General features: G+C 42.9%; 1 protein-coding gene across 2 annotated transcripts in view; it reads right to left on the bottom strand.

The window, feature by feature from the left end:
• LOC120995207 (serine/threonine-protein kinase SBK1-like) overlaps window positions 1–23,037 on the bottom strand; it is a 105,040-nt gene that overhangs the window by 57,874 nt on the left and 24,129 nt on the right. The window contains exon 2 of one of the 2 annotated variants that reach the window (XM_040424274.1): window positions 4,062–4,112. The gene's annotated coding sequence lies outside the window, so the exon portion shown is untranslated. Of the gene's footprint in view, window positions 1–1,759; window positions 1,877–4,061; window positions 4,113–23,037 lie in introns of those variants that run through there. The other variant, XM_040424258.1, reaches the window with a different exon arrangement.

Genomic DNA, 23,037 nt, shown 5'->3' on the forward strand with positions numbered 1-23,037 from the left:
TACCACCAAATGAAAGCTCTATTAGTGAGAAGAAAAGGAGGTAAAATTCATTTGGGTGGTAAGTTGCATGACCGAGCAATAAACGGTGAAAGTAGTGTAGGTCAGAAGTGTAAAAAGTGGCCTGGTCTTTCAGGGTGTTTAAGCACTGGGGGCTGAGGTGGTTAAACAACACAATGTAACTCCAAGTCAATCACACTTCTTTGAAATCAAACTGTCCACTTAGGAAGCAACACTGAGTGACAATCAATTTCACATGCTGTTGTGCAAATGGGATAGACAACAGGTGGAAATTATAGGCAATTAGCAAGACACCCCCAGTAAAGGAGTGGTTCTGCAGGTGGTGACCACAGAACACTTCTCAGTTCCTATGCTTCCTGGCTGATGTTTTGGTCACTTTTGAATGCTGGCGGTGCTTTCACTCTAGTGGTAGCATGAGACGGAGTCTACAACCCACACAAGTGGCTCAGGTAGTGCAGCTTATCCAGGATGGCACATCAATGCGAGCTGTGGCAAGAAGGTTTGCTGTGTCTGTCAGCGTAGTGTCCAGAGCATGGAGGCGCTACCAGGAGACAGGCCAGTACATCAGAAGACGTGGAGGAGGCCGTAGGAGGGCAACAATCCAGCAGCAGGACCGCTACCTCTGCCTTTGTGCAAGGAGGAACATGAGGAGCACTGCCAGAGCCCTGCAAAATGACCTCCAGCAGGCCACAATCGTGCATGTGTCTGCTCAAACGGTCAGAAACACACTCCATGAGGGTGATATGAGGGCCCGACGTCCACAGGTGGGGGTTGTGCTTACAGCCCAACACCGTGCAGAACGTTTGTCATTTGCCAGAGAACACCAAGATTGGCAAATTCGCCACTGGTGCCCTGTGCTCTTCACAGATGAAAGCAGGTTCACACTGAGCACATGTGACAGACGTGACAGAGTCTTGAGACGCCGTGGAGAACGTTCTGCTGCCTGCAACATGCTCCAGCATGACCGGTTTGGCATTGGGTCAGTAATGGTGTGGGGTGGCATTTCTTTGGAGGGCCGCACAGCCCTCCATGTGCTCGTCAGAGGTAGCCTGACTGCCATTAGGTACCGAGATGAGATCCTCAGACCCCTTGTGAGACCATATGCTGGTGCAGTTGGCCCTGGGTTCCTCCTAATGCAAGACAATGCTAGACCTCATGTGGCTGGAGCGTGTCAGCAGTTCCTGCAAGACGAAGGCATTGATGCTATGGACTGGCCCGCCCGTTCCCCAGACATGAATCCAATTGAGCACATGTGGGACATCATGTCTCGCTCTATCCACCAATGTCACGTTGCACCACAGACTGTCCAGGAGTTGGCAGATGCTTTAGTCCAGGTCTGGGAGGATATCCCTCAGGAGACCGTCCGCCACCTCATCAGGAGCATGCACAGGCGTTGTAGGGAGGTCATACAGGCATGTGGAGGCCACACACACTACTGAGCCTCATTTTGACTTGTTTTAAGGACATTACATCAAAGTTGGATCAGCCTGTAGTGTGTTTTTCCACTTTAATTTTGAGTGTGACTCCAAATCCAGACCTCCATGGGTTGAAAAATTTGATTTCCATTTTTTTATTTTTGTGTGATTTTGTTGTCAGCACATTCAACTATGTAAAGAACAAAGTATTTCAGAAGAATATTTAATTAATTCAGATCTAGGATGTGTTATTTTTGTGTTCCCTTTATTTTTTTGAGCAGTGTATATAGATGTATACGGCCAGAGGCCACTGCAGCTTCACTTACTGGTCCCAGGTCTCAGGCATCCTGGCTCCACCCTTCTCGGCAGGTCCAGCCGCCAGGCTCGTTCTATTCCTCCTTGCAAGCTGTGGTCTGCTTGCTTGCTGGCTTGGCCTCTCTCCCTGTGCCTATAGGGCACACACATGCCATCCCTCCAGCTCTTAAAGTGCCGGTGTGCACACACACTAATCTTCACTAGCCAATAGCTGGCAATCCTGGCGTAGTTGAAGGGTTTTTTCCATCATAGACAATGGGGGCATATCACTAGGATATGCCACCATTGTCTTATAGGTGTGGGTCTCACCTCTGGGATCCACACCTACACGGAGTACAGAGCAGAGAAAATAGTGGAGGGTGCACTGCGCATGTACAGCCGCCCTCCATTCATTTCTATGGGGCTGTCGAAAATAGCCGAGCGATGGCTCGGCTTTTTCCATTGGCCCCATAGAAATGAATGGGAGTGGGGTCGCGCATGCGCAGTGCGCTCCCATTAACTTGTATGGGAGCAGCGGGGAGCAGCAATTCCCCGCTCCGTTTTCATTGTAGGTGCAGGTCAGAGAGGTGGGACCTGCACCTATCAGACAATAAGGGCATATCCTAGCGATATGCCCCCATTGTATGTGATGGGAATTCCCCTTTAAGACACCTTCCCATAGCTTGCTAGTTCCTGCAAAGGTGTGCTATTTCTAGTGTCTGCCAATGTACTGACCCCTGCTTGTTTACTGGATTCTGACCCTTATCTGCTGATCTGACAGGTGCCTGATCTCCCTGTTGACCCTTCTCTGCCCTGACTTCAGATCATTTACTGTTTAGCACATACTTTGCGGCCCTGACCTTGGCCTGTCCCTGACTACAATTTTGCATGGCACCTCGGTTCACAGCACTGGTGTCTCTGACTCCCACGGGTCAACTGTCAATCATACAAAGAATACTCCACGAGTCAGTGGCCTGGTGGTTTCCCTACAGTACATTCCAGATCCCTGTACAGGGGTTAAAGTGTGAATACTAGAGGACATTAAGGATAATCCCTTTAGGATTAGCCCTAAATATAATCTGTCAGGATAATGCCTTTAGGATTAGCCCAAACTCTAATCTGTACTGCCAATGTAGTGACCTATGCTTGTTTACTGGATTCTGACCCTCATCTGCTGATCTGACATGTGCCTGACCCCCGTGTTGACCCTTCTCTGCCCTGACTTCAAACCATTTACTGTTTAGCACATACCCTGCCTGCCCTGATCTCGGCCTGTCCCTGACTACAATTTGCATGACCCCTCGATGCCCAGCACTGGTGTCTCTGACCTCCATGGGTCAACTGTCAATCACACAAAGAATACTTTACAGGAGTTATTGGCCTGGTGGTTCCCCTGCAGTGAACTCGAGTTCCTTGTACAGGGGTTAAATTGTGGATACCAGGGGACAGTCAGGATAACGCCTTTACGATTAGCTAAAAGTCAAATCTGTTGGTTGACACAGCGGTTCTACACCCACTGCCGTAACACTAGTACAAACATATTATGCAACGTTTTATATTTGGGAAGGAAAGTAAAATTCTATTTAATGAAAATAAGTTAACAATGTAGCAAAAGGAGAAATATCTATACCCATAGGAGCTCACATTGTAAATGGAATGGGAGTAGTGACACAATAGGTACATGGTAAAATAATCCAATATATAGTCCAAGGGCACAGCCTGGCATGGGGATCACTGTATAAATAAGGCTGCATAAACCTGTCACCACCCAGTATCTCAGCCAACATGGATATAAAGTGCAGAGTGATATGACAGATGTAGCTACAGTTGCAAGAAAAAGTAAGTGAACCCTTTGAAGGTACCTGGATTTCTACATTGATTACTATTAAAATGTGGTATGATTGTTATTTGTTGCAATTATAGACAAACACAATGTAACTAAACAAAAAATACACAAAGAGCCTTATTCAGCTCTTTTATTAGGCGCACTGAGTAAATATCCCCAGTGCAGGGAGAAAAAGTAATTGAACCTCTCTTTTAGTAACTTTTCCAAGAGCTAATTGACAAAAAGTAATTTCCATCAAGGAGGTAGGATTTGATGTGTGAGTTTCACACTGCCATTACATAAAGGCACACAAAGCCTAGTTGCTGACAAGTCTGTTCTTCTCAATGAAGATTGATTAGTGTGATCCATGCCTTTCAGAAGAACAGAGAAGATGTGTTATAGAGAGATTCGTTATAGTGGAAAAGGCTCTGGTTAGAAAAAAGGTTATCTACAGTATGGTTAGACAAATTATCTGCAAATTGAGAAAATTTAGGACTATTGCTACTCACCCCAGTAGTGGGTGTCCTGTTAAGATCACTCCAAGAGCTCAAAGGGCAATCCTGAATGAGAAAGAAACCAGGTTTAGCAGCAAAAGACCAATATAAGACTGTACAAACTACAAAAAACTCTTTTCATGTCTACTATTAGAAAAACACTAAACAAGAATGGTGCTTATGAAAGGACACAGCCAAGGAAGTCATGTGTCAATAACTTGATGTTCCATAATGAAAAGTTTCTGTGGACAGATGAGAGAAAATTGGAAGTTATGTTTTTAGCACAAATTCACAACACTACAGATGTCTAGAAAAAAAAGAAAATCTAAGGATCTGGACTCTGGATGCCTTGTGATTATTGATTAAACAAATAATTCTAAGGTGTTTCAAAGAATTTTACAGGAGAATGTCCATGATCTCAAACTCAAAAGAACACATTGGTCGATGCAACAAGACAATGACCAAAAGCACACGTTAGGCTAGTTAAGAGATCTGGCAGGTTGTTCTCTGCTGGAAGTCTGCACACTCTGACATTGCTAGAGGTTTGTAAGGCTCCGTCCAGCCCCATTCACTGTAATGGGGATCGGCGGAGATCCATTTGCACTCAGGCAAATATGCAGAGAATCGGCAGCAGTTTTCTTCTGGCAAATTCGCCAGAATGCGGACGGATCTCCGTCGGTCCCCATTAGAGTAAGTGAAGACGGATGGAGCCTTACAAACCTCCAGCAGTGCCAGAATGCGCAGAGATCTAGGAGGCTGTTCCCTGCCAGAACAGCCTGCCGGATCTCTGACGCTAGTGTGCAACTAGCTTTAATCAACTACAAAATGGTTAAAAAAGAATGACCAAGTCAGAATCCTAGCCTTTAAGATGCTGTGGAATGACCCAAAGAGGGCTACGTATGCAAGGCATCTCAGAAATATTCGAGAACATAAACCTATTTGCATGGTCCAAAATTTCTACTAAACAGTCTGATCATCCTGGCTGCTGTGCTCATGTTGTCGAGAAATGATGGTAAGGATGGATACAAGAAATGTTTTTTTTTAGGTGAAGGTAGTAGGATATTTAGCAATGGATTGAATGTGAGGAAGAAAGGAAAGACCTGAGTCAAGCATAACTCGAAACATTAGGCCTGATGTGTAGCGAGGATAGCAGGGTTTTGTTTCAGTTTTAGGTGAAAAAGTTTATAGAGCCAAAGGAAGGGGCTGCATTTTAGAAACATTTAGTTTGACATTTATAGAGGACATGAAGGAAGAGACAGCTGACAGACATTCATAAGTGTTTTGGGATTGCTGAAGAAATGTTCCAGGAGGATGAATATAGTTGGTATCATCAGCATAAAATAGGTAGTGACAACCAAAAATACTGATAGTCTGTCCAACTGGAATTCTTTATAGAGAAAAAAGAAGGCGGTGCAACAATAAACATAGGAGAACGCTATCAGAGAGAGGATGGGTAGAGAAAGCAGACCAGCAGAAGCAGAAGACACATAGAAAGCATGGTCAAAGAAACATGAGAAAAACCAGGATAGGACAGTATCCTTAAAGCTAAAGGGGCAGAATGTGTAAAGCAGTATTAATTGATGTCCTTTATTGAAATAAGGCATATATCTAGAAAAGAGAGTTAGTAGAGGTAATTGACCAGACGAGTATAGACCAAATTTTGTAGAACAGGCATGCTCAACCTGCGGCCCTGCATCTGTTGCAAAACTACAACTCCCAGCATGCCCAAACAGCCTACAGCAGGGCATTTTGGGAGTTGTAGTTTTACAACAGCTGGAGGGCCGTAGGTTGAGCATGCCTGTTCCAGAAGTTTAGAAGCAAAGTAAAGGTTGGAAACAGGGCATTATAAAAGATGAAGAGCAAGCACCATATGAGAAAGAGAGGATGAAAAATTGGTGGGTGACAGGTGGTGACAGCATGGACAAGATGTTTGGGTATAGGATTAAAAGGACAGGTGGTTAGATGTTATAAAGAGAAAAAAGTCATAGGTCACTCAACTTACTGAGCTGTGCAAAATGTAGTAAAGGAAAATAGATTTTGCACTTTGAATAGCACTGGTAGAAACTTCAGGCAAATGAGCTACTTACTGGTAAATGCATGGCTATATTGTCAAAAGGACATTGCTTTCATTTTTTTACAGCACAGAAACCTGACATTGTAGACTTTTTATATCCACTGTAGTATATATGCTACAGATGATTTGCACCTGAATGGAGGGCGAACTGATGTGCTGGAGAAGACAATTCTAGCCAGGGTTGCAAAATGTTTAAACTAGAGTTAAAGAGACAGAACATAGAGATGGACTGGTTAGCTAGGGATCATACTTAAATATACACTCACCTAAAGAATTATTAGGAACACCTGTTCTATTTCTCATTAATGCAATTATCTAGTCAACCAATCACATGGCAGTTGCTTCAATGCATTTAGGGGGGTGGTCCTGGTCAAGACAATCTCCTGAACTCCAAACTGAATGTCAGAATGGGAAAGAAAGGTGATTTAAGCAATTTTGAGCGTGGCATGGTTGTTGGTGCCAGACGGGCCGGTCTGAGTATTTCACAATCTGCTCAGTTACTGGGATTTTCACGCACAACCATTTCTAGGGTTTACAAAGAATGGTGTGAAAAGGGAAAAACATCCAGTATGCAGCAGTCCTGTGGGCAAAAAAAGCCTTGTGGATGCTAGAGGTCAGAGGAGAATGGGCCGACTGATTCAAGCTGATAGAAGAGCAACGTTGACTGAAATAACCACTCGTTACAACCGAGGTATGCAGCAAAGCATTTGTGAAGCCACAACACGCACAACCTTGGGGCGGATGGGCTACAACAGCAGAAGACCCCACCGGGTACCACTCATCTCCACTACAAATAGGAAAAAGAGGCTACAATTTGCACGAGCTCACCAAAATTGGACTGTTGAAGACTGGAAAAATGTTGCCTGGTCTGATGAGTCTCGATTTCTGTTGAGACATTCAAATGGTAGAGTCCGAATTTGGCGTAAACAGAATGAGAACATGTATCCATCCTCTGATGGCTACTTCCAGCAGGATAATGCACCATGTCACAAAGCTCGAATCATTTCAAATTGGTTTCTTGAACATGACAATGAGTTTACTGTACTAAAATGGCCCCACAGTCACCAGATCTCAACCCAATAGAGCATCTTTGGGATGTGGTGGAACGGGAGCTTCGTGCCCTGGATGTGCATCCCTCAAATCTCCATCAACTGCAAGATGCTATCCTATCAATATGGGCCAACATTTCTAAAGAATGCAATCAGCACCTTGTGGAATTAATGCCACGTAGAATTAAGGCAGTTCTGAAGGCAAAAGGGGGTCCAACACCGTATTAGTATGGTGTTCCTAATAATTCTTTAGGTGAGTGTATAAGTGGTGCAGTGCCTTGTGGTTGGAAAATTAGGAGATAAGGAGATCATCATAGACACATGCACCCACAAAAATCCAAACTATATATGAAAAATGGCAACTTTAAATGGTCACTGCGGTTTAAACAAACTTTACATGATTAAACTGTACATGGGAATTTAACAAACTCTGTAATATACCTTATCAGAGAAAATCATCTTTCTCCACTTAACAGGCTCCCTTCCTTCTGTTCTCCTGTACTCCTAAATTGTACACTCACTATGAATTTACTGCTAAATTTCTGTTGTGAGATTAACCCCTTAAGGACACGGCCATATTTCACCTTAAGGACCAGGCCATTTTTTGCAAATCTGACCAGTGTCACTTTATGTGTGAATAACTTTAAAACGCTTTTACTTATCCAGGCCATTCTGAGATTGTTTTTTGGTCACATATTGTATTTCTCTACTTCTATAATACATAGTAATACCTCCAAAAATAGTTATTATTTTACATTCCCCTAATGTCTACTTCATGTTTGGATCATTTTGGGAATGCCATTTTTATTTTTTGGGGAAGTTACAAGGCTTAAAAGTTTAGAAGCAAATCTTGAAAATTTCTAAAAACCCACTTTTTCAGGACCAGTTCAGGTCTGAAGTCACTTTGTGAGGCTTACATAATATAAACCACCCAAAAATGACCCCATTTTACAAACTACACCCCTCAAGGTATTGAAAACTGATTTTACAAACTTTGTTAACCCTTTAGGTGTTCCATAAAAATTAATGGAAAATAGAGATAACATTTAAAAATTTCACTTTTTTGGCAGATTTTCCATTTGAATCCATTTTTTCCAGTTACAAAGCAAGGGTTAACAGCCTAACAAAACTCGATATTTATGGCCCTGCTTCTGTAGTTTACAGAAACACCCCATATGTGGTCGTAAACTGCTGTACGGGCACACGGCAGGGCACAGAAGGAAAGGAATGCCATACGGTTTTTGGAAGGCAAATTTTGCTGGACTGGTTTTTTGACACCATGTCCCATTTGAAGCCCCCCTGATGCACCCCTAGAGTAGAAACTCCATAAAAGTGACCCCATTTTGGAAACTACGGGATAGGGGGGGCAGTTTTGTTGGTACTATTTTAGGGTACATGTGATTTTTGGTTGCTCTATATTACACTTTTTGTGAAGCAAGGTAACAAAAAATAGCTTTTTTGGCACCGTTTTTATTTTTTGTTATTTACAACATTCATGTGACAGGTTAGATCATGAGGTATTTTTATAGAGCAGGTTGTCACGGACGCGACAATACCAAATATGACAAAGCATTTTTTCTTTAGTGTCTCCACATTCTGAAAGCCATAGTTTTATTTATTTTTTGGACGACTGTCTGGTGTAGGTGCTCATTTTTTGGGGATGAGATGACGGTTTGATTGGCACTATTTTGGGGTGCGTATGACTTTTTGCTTTTACACTTTTTGTGGTGTAAGGTGACAAAAAATTGTTTTTTTTACACCGTTTTTATTTTATTTTTTATGGTATTTACCTGAGGGGTTAGGTCATGTGATATTTTTATAGAGCAGGTTATTATAGACACAGCGATACCTAATATGTAAACTTTTTTTTTAATGTAAGTTTTACACAATGATTTCATTTTTGTTTCAGTTTTAGTGTCTCCATAGTCTGAGAGCTATAATTTTTTCATTTGGGCAATTATCTTAGGTAGGGTCTCATTTTTTGTGGGATGAGATGACGGTTTGATTGGCACTATTTTAGGGTGCGTATGACTTTTGATCACTTGCTATTACACTTTTTGTGATGTAAGGTTTGCTTTCTTTTTTTACACAGTTTTTATTTAAAAATTTTTACGGTGTTCACCTGAGGGGTTAGGTCGTGTGATATTTTTATAGAGCAGGTTCTTACGGACGCGGCGATACCTAATATGTATACTTATTTACTTAAGTTTTACACAATACCAGCATTTTTTTCAACCAGAAAAATGATGTTTTAGTGTCTCCATATTCTGAGCCATAGTTTTTTTATTTTTTGGACAGTTAGATTGGTACTATTTTGGGGGGCATACTCCTTTTTGATCACTTGGTGTAGCACTTTTTGTTATGTAAGGTGACAAAAATGGCTTTTTTTTTACACTGTTTTTATTTTATTTTTTTATGGTATTTATCGGACAGGGTGGATCATGTGATATATTTATAGAGCCGGTTTTTTATTATAAAATAAGGGGAAAGGGGCTTTTTTTAATCTTTTTTTACTTTATTAATTTTATTTCTTTATTAATTTTATTAAAACTTTTTTTTTCTTTACTTTATTTCTGATGTTCACTTTTGGGGTCTGATGCCCTCTGCAATGGGGTCTGATGCCCTCTGCTGATTTCAGCAGGCACCCAGTTCCGATCACCGCCTGCCACGAGGCGGTGATCAGAAATACACAGGGCGTACAGGTACGCCCTGTGTCCTTAAGTACCGGGACATCAGGGTGTACCTGTACACACTATGTCCCCAAGAGGTTAAGCTTAGGCTGGGTTCACATCACAATTTAGCTCTCCATTCTTCTGATCTGACAGAAGAAGAGAGAGAGGGAAAAAAACACGATACTGTAAAAAAACGGATCCCATTGAATCAGTTGTCATCCGTTTGAGCCATTTCTGTCTGAGATCCATTTTTTAAGATTTCAGGGTTTTCAGTGTTTTACAGACTTTCAGAAAGACAATGCACATAGACAGGTGGTGGAGTATATCTGTATGCAGTGTCTTGCAGAATGTCGGCATTCATGCCAGAAACCCAGTGTCCAACTATGCCCAATGCAATTCTGGTATTCTGTTCTTTTGTCAGATGTGCATGCAGCCATAGCAGAAGAGGGCTGTGACATAGAAACATAGAAACATAGAATGTGTCGGCAGATAAGAACCATTTGGCCCATCTAGTCTGCCCAATATACTGAATACTATGGATAGCCCCCGGCCCTATCTTATATGAAGGATGGCCTTATGCCTATCCCATGCATGCTTAAACTCCTTCACTGTATTTGCAGCTACCACTTCTGCAGGAAGGCTATTCCATGCATCCACTACTCTCTCAGTAAAGTAATACTTCCTTATATTACTTTTAAACCTTTGCCCCTCTAATTTAAAACTGTGTCCTCTTGTGGTAGTTTTTCTTCTTTTAAATATGCTCTCTTCCTTTCCCGAGTTGATTCCCTTTATGTATTTAAAAATTTCTATCATATCCCCTCTGTCTCTTCTTTCTTCCAAGCTATACATATTAAGGTCCTTTAACCTTTCCTGGTAAGTTTTATCCTGCAATCCATGTACTAGTTTAGTAGCTCTTCTCTGAACTCTCTCTAGAGTATCTATATCCTTCTGGAGATATGGCCTCCAGTACTGCGCACAATACTCCAAGTGAGGTCTCACCAGTGTTCTGTACAGCGGCATAAGCACTTCACTCTTTCTACTGCTTATACCTCTCCCTATACATCCAAGCATTCTGCTGGCATTTCGTGCTGCTCTATTACATTGTCTTCCCACCTTTAAGTCTTCTGAAATAATTACTCCTAAATCCCTTTCCTCAGATACTGAGGTCAGGACTGTGTCAAATATTCTATATTCTGCCCTTGGGTTTTTACGCCCCAGGTGCATTATCTTGCACTTATCCACATTAAATTTAGGACTTAGGACTTGTTATGACTTGATATTGTGCACCAAAATTGCACCAGAATTTTAACACAAAATGTTGGCTTAAAGTAAGCCACATAATGGATTGTGTAAACTTAAGGTGGGTTTACACGTCCCGATACCTGGGCCGATCATCAGGAACAAATGTTTATACTAACGTTCGTTCCATATAATCAGCCCGTGTAAAGGTGCTGCAGTTCACCCAAAGAACGAGTAAAATGCTTGTTCATCGGGTGAAATGATCTTTCATGCAAACACCTCAATCATCATTTCTGTATGGGGGACGAGCGATAGCAGTAGCCATCGCTTGTCCTCATACAGTGGAGGTGATCACTGCATGCAAATTGTGACACGACCGTTCCTTGTGGTCGTATCCTAAGAGAAGCAGAATAATAGTCTTGTTTGGCTTCGTTCACATCACCGCTAGGCTCTCCGTTATATTTGTAATTTGTTCAAAATAACGGAAAGTAAATAAATAACGAAAAGCCAACGGACACTAACGGAAAGCATATTTTCTGTCTTTTTAACGGACTGACGAAACGGACACAATGCATCCGTCCGCTTTCCGTTATGTTCCGTTATTCATTGTTTTTAAACGGATCATTTTTTTTATTTTTTTTATTTTTTATTTCATTTGAACATGCTCAGAAAAAAAACATAACAGAAAAACGGATTGCATAATGGATCACATACAAAGCAATCCGTTACAATCCGGCACTCATTGACTTTAATGCAAAGCAAAACGGATCTGTCACAAATCCGTTAGACAGGAGCAAAAGTCCTGCATGTAGGATTTTTTTCCCCGTCTACAACAACGTGAAGCTGACAGAGAGGAGCCAAACGGAGTGTAACTGACACTTTACCACCTCCATAGAAGTGAATGGGGTTTGCAACGGATCCGTTTATTTGCGTTCTATTCATCCTCTGAACGGATTAATGGAACGGAAATCCAGACAGTGATGTGAACGAGCCCATGATATATTTTAAGGGCTATGGCTTCTTTCACACGTCAGTAAATTGTGGAGATGAGATATCTTTGTTCTTCGTGGACACCACACGTATCCATTGATTTTAATGTGTCTACTGTATGCACACATTCTTGATTTTTCTGACTGTGGGTCAGTGGAAAAACTGTGGAGATATGCACTACTTTAGTCCATTAAAGTCTATAGGTCCATGAGAAACACTGAGTACACAGACAACATCCGTGTTCTGCCAGTAGTTTTCACTGGTCATTGGCAGGATATGCTCTAGAAACTGTTTTTAACCTAGCAGTGCATGTGGTATGACACGGGTGACAGGGAGGGCAAAAAATGGAGACATGGACCAACGTGACCTTTCGCAGAAAACTCCATACTGTAGATGAATCACTGTCCGTCTTGTCACGGATGTCATCACTGACACAGACGTGTGAAATAGGTCTGAAGATATGATGTTAAGGAGCTGTCCAGGATTAGTAATACAAGGTTGCATTCTTCTAAAAACTGTGCCACACCTGTCCATGGGTTGCTCCTGGTATTGTAGCTAAGCTTCAATGAAGCCAATGGGGCTGAGCTGTAATACCACAACACAACTTGTGGACAGTCCTGGACAACCCCTTTGAACATCTAGCTTTCAAGACTGTATAGATGTATATATCTGTATCATGGCATAGCAAAGGGTCAAAAAGAAATAATATGCAAAAAACAGAGGAGTAGTATAATAAGTAACTGACCTGAAAAAACAAACAGAATGAGCTTGTAAATGCTTAATTAGTTCAGCGACCTGATGCCCCCTCTGTCTCTAAAGTGGTACACACACAGTACACTCACCTAAGGGTACTTTCACACTAGCGTTTTTGTTTTCCAGCATTGAGTTCCGTCCTAGGGGCTCAATACCGGAAGAAAACTGATCAGTTTTATCCTAATGCATTCTGAATGGAGAGCATTCCGTTCAGCATGCAGTATGCATTCAGTCCCTCTTACGTTTTTTGGCCAGAGAAAATACTGCAGCATGCTGCAGTTTTCTCTCCGGACAAAAATCCTGAACACTTGCCGGAATGCGGGATCCGGCATTAATTTCCATTGAAATGCATTAATGCCGGATCTGGCGGCAAAACGGATCTGTTCTTTCCGCCCGCGCATGCGCAGACCATTAAATCAGTGAAAAAAATAAATACCAGATCCCCGGGAGGCAGTTACGGCGGCGGAACTGTCTGCCGGAATCCTCTGCCGCAAGTGTGAAAGTACCCTTAGTCTGGATGTAATGTCTACTGAGGGTAGGAAGATGTATAGAGGTGCCCCCGTCACAGCTCAGCAGGAGGCTGTGACGGAATATGATTAAGTGACAGGACCAGAAAACCTTCTGTTCACATCACAGTATGAAGCAATGGGCTGATGAAGCCATACATTGAGAAACGGAGAGTGACTGGGAAGTGTGCTGAGCATATGGTAGGCAAAGGTAGGTGCCTGCTTATTGCACCACCTCGCTACCCGTTGGGGGGAACACTTTGTAGTAAATAATTTTGTCTAATTGTAACTAATGTCCTAGGTTTTGCTTGCTTGGTATGTTAGATTCGGATAACCTGTCACCAAATGTTACAATCGGAATCAACAGAATCTTATATCAGGCACGCAAAACCCTTAAGGACACGGCCATATTTCACCTTAAGGATCAGGCCATTTTTTTCAAATCTGACCAGTGTGACTTTATGTGTGAATAACTTTAAAACGCTTTTACTTATCCAGGGCATTCTGAGATTGTTTTTTCGTCACATATTGTACTTCATGACACTGGTAAAATGGAGTAAAAAATAATAATTTTTATTTATAAAAAAAATACCAAATTTACCAAAATTAGCAAATTTCAATTTCTCTACTTTTATAATAGATAGTAATACCTCCAAAAATAGTTATTATTTTACATTCCCCTAATGTCTACTTCATGTTTGGATCATTTTGGGAATGCCATTTATATTTTTTGGGGATGTTACAAGGCTTAGAAGTTTAGAAGTTTTTCTGAAAATTTCAAAAAACCGACTCTTTTAGGACCAGTTCAGGTCTAAAGTCACTTTGTGAGGCTTACATATTGGAAACCTCCCAAAAATGACCCCATTTTACAAACTACACCCCTCAAGGTATTGAAAACTGATTTTAAAAACTTGGTTAACCCTTTAGGTGTTCCATAAAAATTAATGGAAAATAGAGATAACATTTCAAAATTTCACTTTTTTAGCAGATTTTCCATTTGAATCCATTTTTTCCAGTTACAAAGCAAGGGTTAACAGCCTAACAAAACTCAATATTTATGGCCCTGATTCTGTAGTTTACAAAAACACCCCATATGTGGTTGTAAACTTCTGTACGGGCACACGGCAGGGCGCAGAAGGAAAGGAATGCCATACGGTTTTTGGAAGGCAAATTTTGCTGGACTGGTTTTTTTACACCATGTCCCATTTGAAGCCCCCCTGATGCTCCCCTAGAGTAGAAACTCCATAAAAGTGACCCCATTTTGGAAACTACGGGATAGGGTGGCAGTTTTGTTGGTACTATTTTAGGGTAAATGTGATTTTTGGTTGCTCTATATTACACTTTTTGTGAGGCAAGGTAACAAGAAATAGCTTTTTTGGCACCGTTTATATTTTTTGTTATTTACAACATTCATGTGACAGGTTAGATCATGAGGTATTTTTATAGAGCAGGTTGTCACGGACGCGACGATACCAAATATGACAAAGCATTATTTTTTTTTTAAACGATTCTTTAGTGTCTCCACATTCTGAAAGCCATATTTCTATTTATTTTTTGGGCGACTGTCTGGTGTAGGGGCTCATTTTTTGGGGGATAAGATGACGGTTTGATTGGCACTATTTTGGGGTGCGTATGACTTTTTGCTATTACACTTTTTGTGATGTAAGGTGACAAAAAATTGCTTTTTTTTACACCATTTTTTTATATTTTTTTTATGGTATTTACCTGAGGGGTTAGGTCATGTGATATTTTTATAGAGCAGGTTATGGTAGGCAAAGGTAGGTGCCTGCTTAGGGCACAACCTCGCTACCCGTTGGGGGGAACACTTTGTAGTAAATAATTTTGTCTAATAATAACTAATGTCCTAGGTTTTGCTTGCTTGGTATGTTAGATTCGGATAACTTGCCACCAAATGTTATAATCGGAATCAACAGAATCTTATATCAGGCACGCAAAACCCTAGCTGCTAAATGGATACAGCCGCTTCCCCCAAGCATATCGGAATTCATTACCAGAATGAATACAGTCATAAGATTTGAAAGAGGAGTATACATGAAGTGTAATAGCATGTCAAAATCTGATACCGTTTGGGGCCCCTGGATTGACAGATCTGGAGTTTGTAGTACATGGCTATCTAGTCTGAGGATCTTCTCGGGCTAGCCCGGGAGGGGAGAGATGGGGCTGATTGTGTATGATAAGCCTAGTGTGCTGAAGCTTTATAGTGCATAGGTGATGTCATGGTCTGTTACTAAAACAAATATGTCTTACACATGTTTATGCTTATCTACTCATAACAAGGTCTCACAGTGGGTGGGGGGGGGGGTTTGGTTGTTGGATCTTTATGTTAAGGATCCTGTTTATTGACTATCCTGTTTTGTACAATGAGTATTTTTGCACTGTGTTGAACATAATATATGACACAAGAATTTTGTAAAATGATATTGTTTATTTTTACAAAATAATACAAATTTTTTTTTGTAACTAATGAGTTTCCAGGAGGCCCAGGGAGCGGTGGGTGTCAAGCTCCTAGCGATGGCTTTACTCACCGCTCCCTGGTCTTCTTCTCCGGGGTGCCAGAGCTGTGCTGTGTCCTGAAAGCTTACAGCTTCAGGATGTAGTGTGCATCGGTGTGTAGTATGACCTAGTGCTGTGCAGTAAAAGCGCGCTGGATGTCCAGAGTGGTGGTGACGGCATCCGAAGCAGGAGAGGTGACTGATCCTGCGGTCTATGTAAATTTGCAGTCTCATCTAGAGTCTGTATGAATATAGGGTCGGGTCTGTATGGATTTGGGGTTTGTATAAATTTGGGGGCTGATCTTAGGTCTGTATTACATTTTTGGATTTGTTTGGAGGTATGTATTAATTTTGGGGTCTAGTCTGGGAGCCTATTAATTTTGTGGTCTGTCAGGAGGTCTGTATTAATTTTGGGATCTGGAGGTCTTTCTAAATATTGGGGTCTGTCTAGCAGTTTGTATTAATTTAGGGGTTTGGGTGTCTGTATTACGGTAATTTTGGGGTCTGTACTAGGAGTCTATTAATTTGGGGGTCTGATCTGGGATTCTTTTAATTTTGGGGTCTCATCTGGGGTCTGTATTAAGAAGGGGTTGTCCAGCCACGTAAAATTTATTTTTGAAAACTGAAAACATGTCATAAAATCATAAAAGTGGTGATACCTTCTGATCCATCGCTGCTCTCATTCTTCTGCTTCCCATGTCAGGATAGGTCCTTCCTCAGGATGTGTCAGCTGTTTCAGGAGACCGCGGCCTCCATGAAGTTTACCAAGCACAGCTCTGTCCATTGAATAAAAACTGTGCTTGGTAGTATAGCTCAGTCAATTTACTTGAATGGAACTGAGCTGTGACTAGGCCATAGGACTCTGACATCATGTTCGTCAGTAAGATGTCTCCAGAGAGCACCATAGTCTCTTCATACAGCTGATCGGCGGAGTTACTAGGAGTCAGACCCGCCCCCAATCAGATATTTATTACCTATCCTGAGGATAGGTCATCAGTATTAAACACCTGGACAACCCCTTTAAAATGCTATAGCTCTCAAAGTAGGGAGACAAAAAAAACAATAATAAAATACCTTCTAAAGGGGTCTACCATCACAAGTGTGAATTACATAACACTTCTGTATAAATTGAAGGAGTCATTGAAGTCAAAAACATGTGGAAAGTTCCCCCAAGGTGTTATATACTTGCATAACTGTTACGGACAATGGTTGTAGAACTACTATGCCAACTAACCGGTTTGACGTTAGGCTAGACCTGAGGGCATTAGCCTGGTGGTCTCTTGGTATTCACCCTTTAACTCCTATACAGAGATCTGGTCTTCACTGTAGGGGAAGGCCACTACTTATTGTAACTGTCCCTGTGTAGTTGGCAGCTGACACACTGGGTCAGAACCACCAATGCAAAGTACAAGAAGCACAGGCAAGATCAAAAATAGATCCAGGCAAGAACTGACAGACAGAATCCAAGGCAAAACACAACAGAACCAGACTGCAGACAGACAGGGAACATGCAAAATACATGGGAAAAAATTCTGGATACAGTTCAGACATAGCAGATACATGTGCAGGAACTTAGCAAGTCAGAACAGGCACAGAACTCTAGGAAACAGTTTAGACAGAACATTCATTGGCAAACATAAATAGGACAGAATTCAGTCCACATACGGAACAGACTCAAAAACATGACTTCAAAGAATCCAGACAAAGACAGAGCATACAAAGACTCAACAGAATCTGAGATTGCACCGCCAGGGACAGAACAACCAACTCGGGAACTCCATAGCAAGGTAACAGCTCAGGAAATATATTTAGCAGACTTAGCAAATTCATTAGTCAAACAGATGCACACACAAGACCAAGGAACATTATATCACACAATACTGAACTGAGGTGAGATACAAAGCACATTGGTACTAATTCACACCATATTTAACCAAGGCCAGAACAGTGGCACAGTGGCAACAAGAACCACCATTGAATATAACAGCAAAAATTCAAAACCACAAGAAGCTGGTGCCTGAGCACAGTGTACAGTGGCACAAGTCAACTCAATTGTAACATCGGCAATTCCTCATCCCACACAGCAGCCACCACCCAGAGCATGTGGCTGACCTGGGTTTCCATGTGTTGGATCATCTGCTGTAACTTATAGGAACACGGGTAAAAGCGCATCGAGGCCCGAAGGATAAGACTGCGTGTACACAAGACTATACATCATCATCATCATCAAAAGAGAGAAGGGGAGTAGGGATAAGCGAACTTCTAAGTTCGGGTTCGCCGGGTTCGGACGAACTTCAGGTCAAGGTTCGGGACCCGTACTTGACCCGAAGTTGACCCCGAACCCGAACACCATTGTAGTCAATGGGGACCCGAACTTCACTATTATTTTCCATTATAACATGGTTATAATGGAAAATAATAGCATTCTTAAGACAGAATGCAAAAGAATATGGCAATTTAGGGGTTTAAAAAAAATGGCACCTCATCCACTTGATCGTGCTGCTGCAGTGTCTTCTATCTTCTTTCAGCAGGACGTGCAAAAGGACCTGTGATGATTACAGATGTGCGAATTTCTCAAAAAAATCGATTCGGCCGGTACGCCGAATTTTGTGAAAAAATTCAGTTCGATCCGAATTTATTTGTGATGAATCACATTAAAAAATGGCTATTTCCTGGCTGCAGAGAGCCTTTGTAGTGGTGTAGAACACTGTACCCTGCAGTAACACGTCTATGGGGTCTGCTGTGGTAGTGAAACAATACTGTGAGTCAGTATGACAGGTGTAGCTCTTAGAATCACTGCACACTTCACTTATTTGGGCAGTTACGGGGCCAAAATTGACCAAATGACTCAAGTGTGAACTTAGCCTTACAGGTCAATGTTAGCGTCAAGAAGAAGCGCACTCCTTTTACACCGTCGGCAGCTGATTCCACATAGATGTCTACAGAACCTGTTCTATTAAACGCTTATACAAGTAGACCCCCCCCCCGAGTGGAGAGGGTGTCAGCAGTAGGTTTGTCTTGACGTCACTGATTATTTTTGCCCTTCCTCTGATCCGTCAGAACAATAACCCCCAAAAAACGGATCCTGTCTTTGGAGCATCCGCCTTTACTCGGTCAGCATTTGGTCAGTAATCCATCAGTATTGCTCAAGCCCAAAAAACAGGAGTGGATCCAAAACAGAGATGACACGTGAATAGAATATTTGCATGTCTTATGTGGTTTGTACCCACTCCTGCTTTTGGCTACCAAATCATAAGCCAATTCTGATGTAAAATAGGGACCATGCCATGCAGGCCTTACAGCTGTTACATAGACAGGATCTATTGTGCATCTCATTTTTCCTTCCTTCTGACAGATCAGAAGAAGGGTCAAATAAATGATGATGTCAGCCAGGCCGAAAGGCAAAAAAGTGGACAAGTCATGAAGTGGGGAGGGTGGGAACAGCATGAGAAGTCCACAGAGTGGCCCTATGACATAGTGGTGAGGTGGAAGCAGCATGAGAAGATCACAGAGTGGTACAATGACAGTGTAGAGGTGGCAGCAGCATCAGGAGGCCACAGAGTGGCACAATGACAGAACTATGAAGTGCCATTTGCGCTGTGGCATTAGAAGAATTTTGATATCTCTGACTTTTAGTCTAACCAGACTGTCTATTACTCTGTAATTCCTCTAGCGCTGTTCTATGGAAACAGTAGGTTTAAAGAGCACATCAAATGCTTGAAATAACTTCTTTAATCACTTGAACTTTTCCTCATATAAAACTGCCGCCTCCGCAGCAGATAGTCCATGTACAAAACACGTGTTGAATAAAGTATCATAAAATGGCGGTATGCATAAGATGGTGGTTCAACTGTTCAATCTTGTCATTCAACATAAAATGGTGGATATATTTCTCTCTTCAGTATCTGTACTTTCACTTTAAGTTATTTAAGCACTTTATAATCTCTCTGTGAGGTATATCTGAGGTTAACCAATAGTTCACGTGCTGAATTTGGTCTCAATTTGCAGTATGCAGTTAGCAGTAACTATTTTCAGATTGGTTGAGTATGATCTGGTATGGTTGTATGCAATTTGGATTGCAATATGGAATTTGAATTTGGATTATGAACTTTGTAGTTTGCAATTGGTGGAACTGTAAGTAAACACATATATAGCTGGTTCAGTATACAGTTCTAATCACTATATTAACAGTAGGAACATTATTTAACTGTTTTAAATACCTATTTTGGCCTCTCTGCTTCCATAAAGCACAGTTCTTAGTGGAGTGTGTGTCTGTTCAGCTTCTCTCCTCTGGTGTAAATATTCTAGCAGCTCCTGCTAGGGGAATTTCCCACACAGGCTGTGTGTGAGGCTAGCTGTGATTGGTCAAGACTCCTGCCCAGCAACAACAGTTTAACTCTATGCTTTCTGTTGTTTCTGCTGTGTCATTGAGCTTACCTTACATTATATAATGAATCTTGAAGGCATATTATCTTTTCTGCTTCTGTAAACACAGTATATAACTGTTATATGACATCCAAACATGAAGTCACTGTGAATAAATCTGATTTTGTCTTTAACACACAAACATAGGAACTGTATTAGGTTATTGGCAGGTCTAGCTGTATAAACATATAAGCTATATTAGCAACCTAGGACAGGTCTTAGCTGGCCAGCTACAGGTGGCGGTAGCAGCAGCAGAGTGGCACAATGACAGTATGGAGGTGCTGTGGCAATCTGTGGTCTCCTGATGCTGCTGCCACCTCCACACTATCTCACCTTGCCACCTCTGTGGTCTCCTGGAGTGGCACAATGACAGAGTGTGGAGGTGGCAGCATCAGGAGGAGGCCACAGGGTGGCACAATGACAGTGTGGAGGTGGAATCAGCATTAGGAGACCACAGAGTGGCAAGGCGACATAGTGTTGAGGTAGCAGCTGCATCAAGAAACCACAGAGTGGCAAAGTGACATAGTGTGGAGGTGGCAGCAGCATCAGGAGACCACAGAGTGGCAAGGTGACATAGTGTGGAGGTGGAAGCAGCATCAGTAGACCACAGAGTGGCAAGTTGACATAGTGTGGAGGTGGCAGCAGCATAAGGAGACCACAGAGTGGCAAGGTGACATAGTGTGGAGGTGGCAGCAGCATCAGGAGACCACAGATTGACCCAGTGACAGAGTGGAGAGGTGGGTGGCAATACCAGTACCAGATGAAGATGGTGGGCGAAAGAAGCAACACTTGGCATCAGATGTGTAGCATCAGGCGGGTGGCAGAATAAGAATAGTAGCGGAGGCAGGTAGCCAGAAGAAACCGGTCTCTTTTGTCAAAGTGTTGGTGTGGCACCATGGATGATCTAGTCTGATGCATCAGGCATTTGTGGGTGGAAATCCTGGCTGATCCACGCCTGATTTATCTTGACAAAGGTCAGTCTCTCCACATTTTGGGTGGACAGGCAAGTTCTTCTTGGGGTAACTATGTCCCCCGCTGCACTAAACACCAGCTCTGATGCCACACTACTGGCTGGGCAAGACAGATTTTCCAGGGCAAACTCTGCTAGTTGCGGCCACAAATCCAGTTTGGCTGCCCAGTAGTCCAGTGGATCTCCAATGTGGGGTGGCAGGGTGCTGTCCAAGTATGCCACAACCTCCTGGTTCAGGTCCTGCTCCAGGTCTAGCTGCTGCTGCTGGTGAGTAGTTTCTTCACTAGGCAGGTGAAGAAAGCTGCTCATCAGCAACTCTAGACTCATGTTGCTGTTGATAGGGATGGAACTGCTCCTACCCCCCCCCCCCCCGCACCCTGCCACAGCAGCTACGGCAGAGGAACGTGAGCGCAGAGGGGCCCCCCGGTCAGACCTGCGAGAGGATGGACGATGGGACAGATAGGCAGCAGCCAACTGACTACATAGGATGTCTCTATAGTAGTTCAGTTTGTCCTCCCTCTCAGCAGGTGTAAAAAAGGCCCCCATTTTGGACCGATAGAGAGGATCCAACAAGGTGGAGAACCAGAAGTCATCCCTTTGCCGAATGGTGACAATTTGTCTGTCACTACGCAAACAACAGGCCATTTGTGCAAGTGACTCGGAGGGACTCCCTGCCTGGGTCCTCTGCATCATCTTCCTCATTGCCCTGTAGCTCCTCCGGCTGCTCCTGCTTCTCCTCTCCTGTCACCTGTGTAGAAAAACCACCTATTTCGCTACACATTGCTTATGCTCCAATGTACTCCTCCTCCTCCAGTTCAGCCCTCACAGGGCTTATGTGGCCGTGAGATCTAGGCGCCATGTCTCCAGTCCACTGATCAGCCAGATTTACCAGCATCTGTTCCAGGATATGAAGCAGTGGAATGACGTTGTTCATCCCATAGTCCTGGCGACTGACAAATAACGTGGCCTCCTCAAAGGGCCTTAGCAAACGGCAGGTGTCACGCATGAGATGCCACTGGCTGACATCAAAGTTACACAGGGGAGTACTCCTGTCCGCTTGGATCATCAAGAAATCGTTTATGACCTTTCTCTGTTCGTATAGTCGGTCCAACATATGGAGGGTGGAATTCCAACGGGTGGAAATGTCGCATATCAGCCTATGTTGGGGGATGCCGTTCTGCAGCTGCAGCCCCAAGAGGGTGTGCTTCGCGGTGTACGAGTGGCTGAAGTGCATGCAAAGTTTCCTGGCCATTTTTAGGATGTCTTGCAGATGGGTGGTAGACTTCAGGAACCTCTTGACAACCAGATTGAACACGTGTGCCATGCAGGGCGCATGGCTCAGCCCTCCTTGACGCAGCGCCGACACCATGTTCTTCCCGTTGTCGGTAACCATGGTTCCGATTTTGAGTTGTCGCGGAAAAAGCCAGGATTTGATTTCTTGATGAAGGACACAAAGCAGTTCCTCCCCTGTTTGACTCCATTCGCCCAGGCAAACAAGGTGCAGAACAGCGTGACACCGCTGTGCCCTGCACATGTGGGATGCAGGAGGGGCACTGTGAATTGTCCCTGCAGTGGAGGCTGAGGACATAGTGGAAGATGAGGAGGCAGAGGCAGACATTGTCACAGGACCAACTGCGTGAGAACGTGGAGGCGGAAGCGGCGTCACCTGGCTAAGTTGCTGGTTTGGCTGTGCAGTAACCACATTCACCTAGTGGGCTGTAAAGGACATGTATTGTGCCTGACCGTAGTTATAGCTCCACACTTCGGCGCTGTTGTGCACTTTGGCAGACACTGATAGGT

This window comes from Bufo bufo, chromosome 1 (genome assembly GCF_905171765.1).
Source record: "Bufo bufo chromosome 1, aBufBuf1.1, whole genome shotgun sequence".
NCBI classification, from domain to species: domain Eukaryota; kingdom Metazoa; phylum Chordata; class Amphibia; order Anura; family Bufonidae; genus Bufo; species Bufo bufo.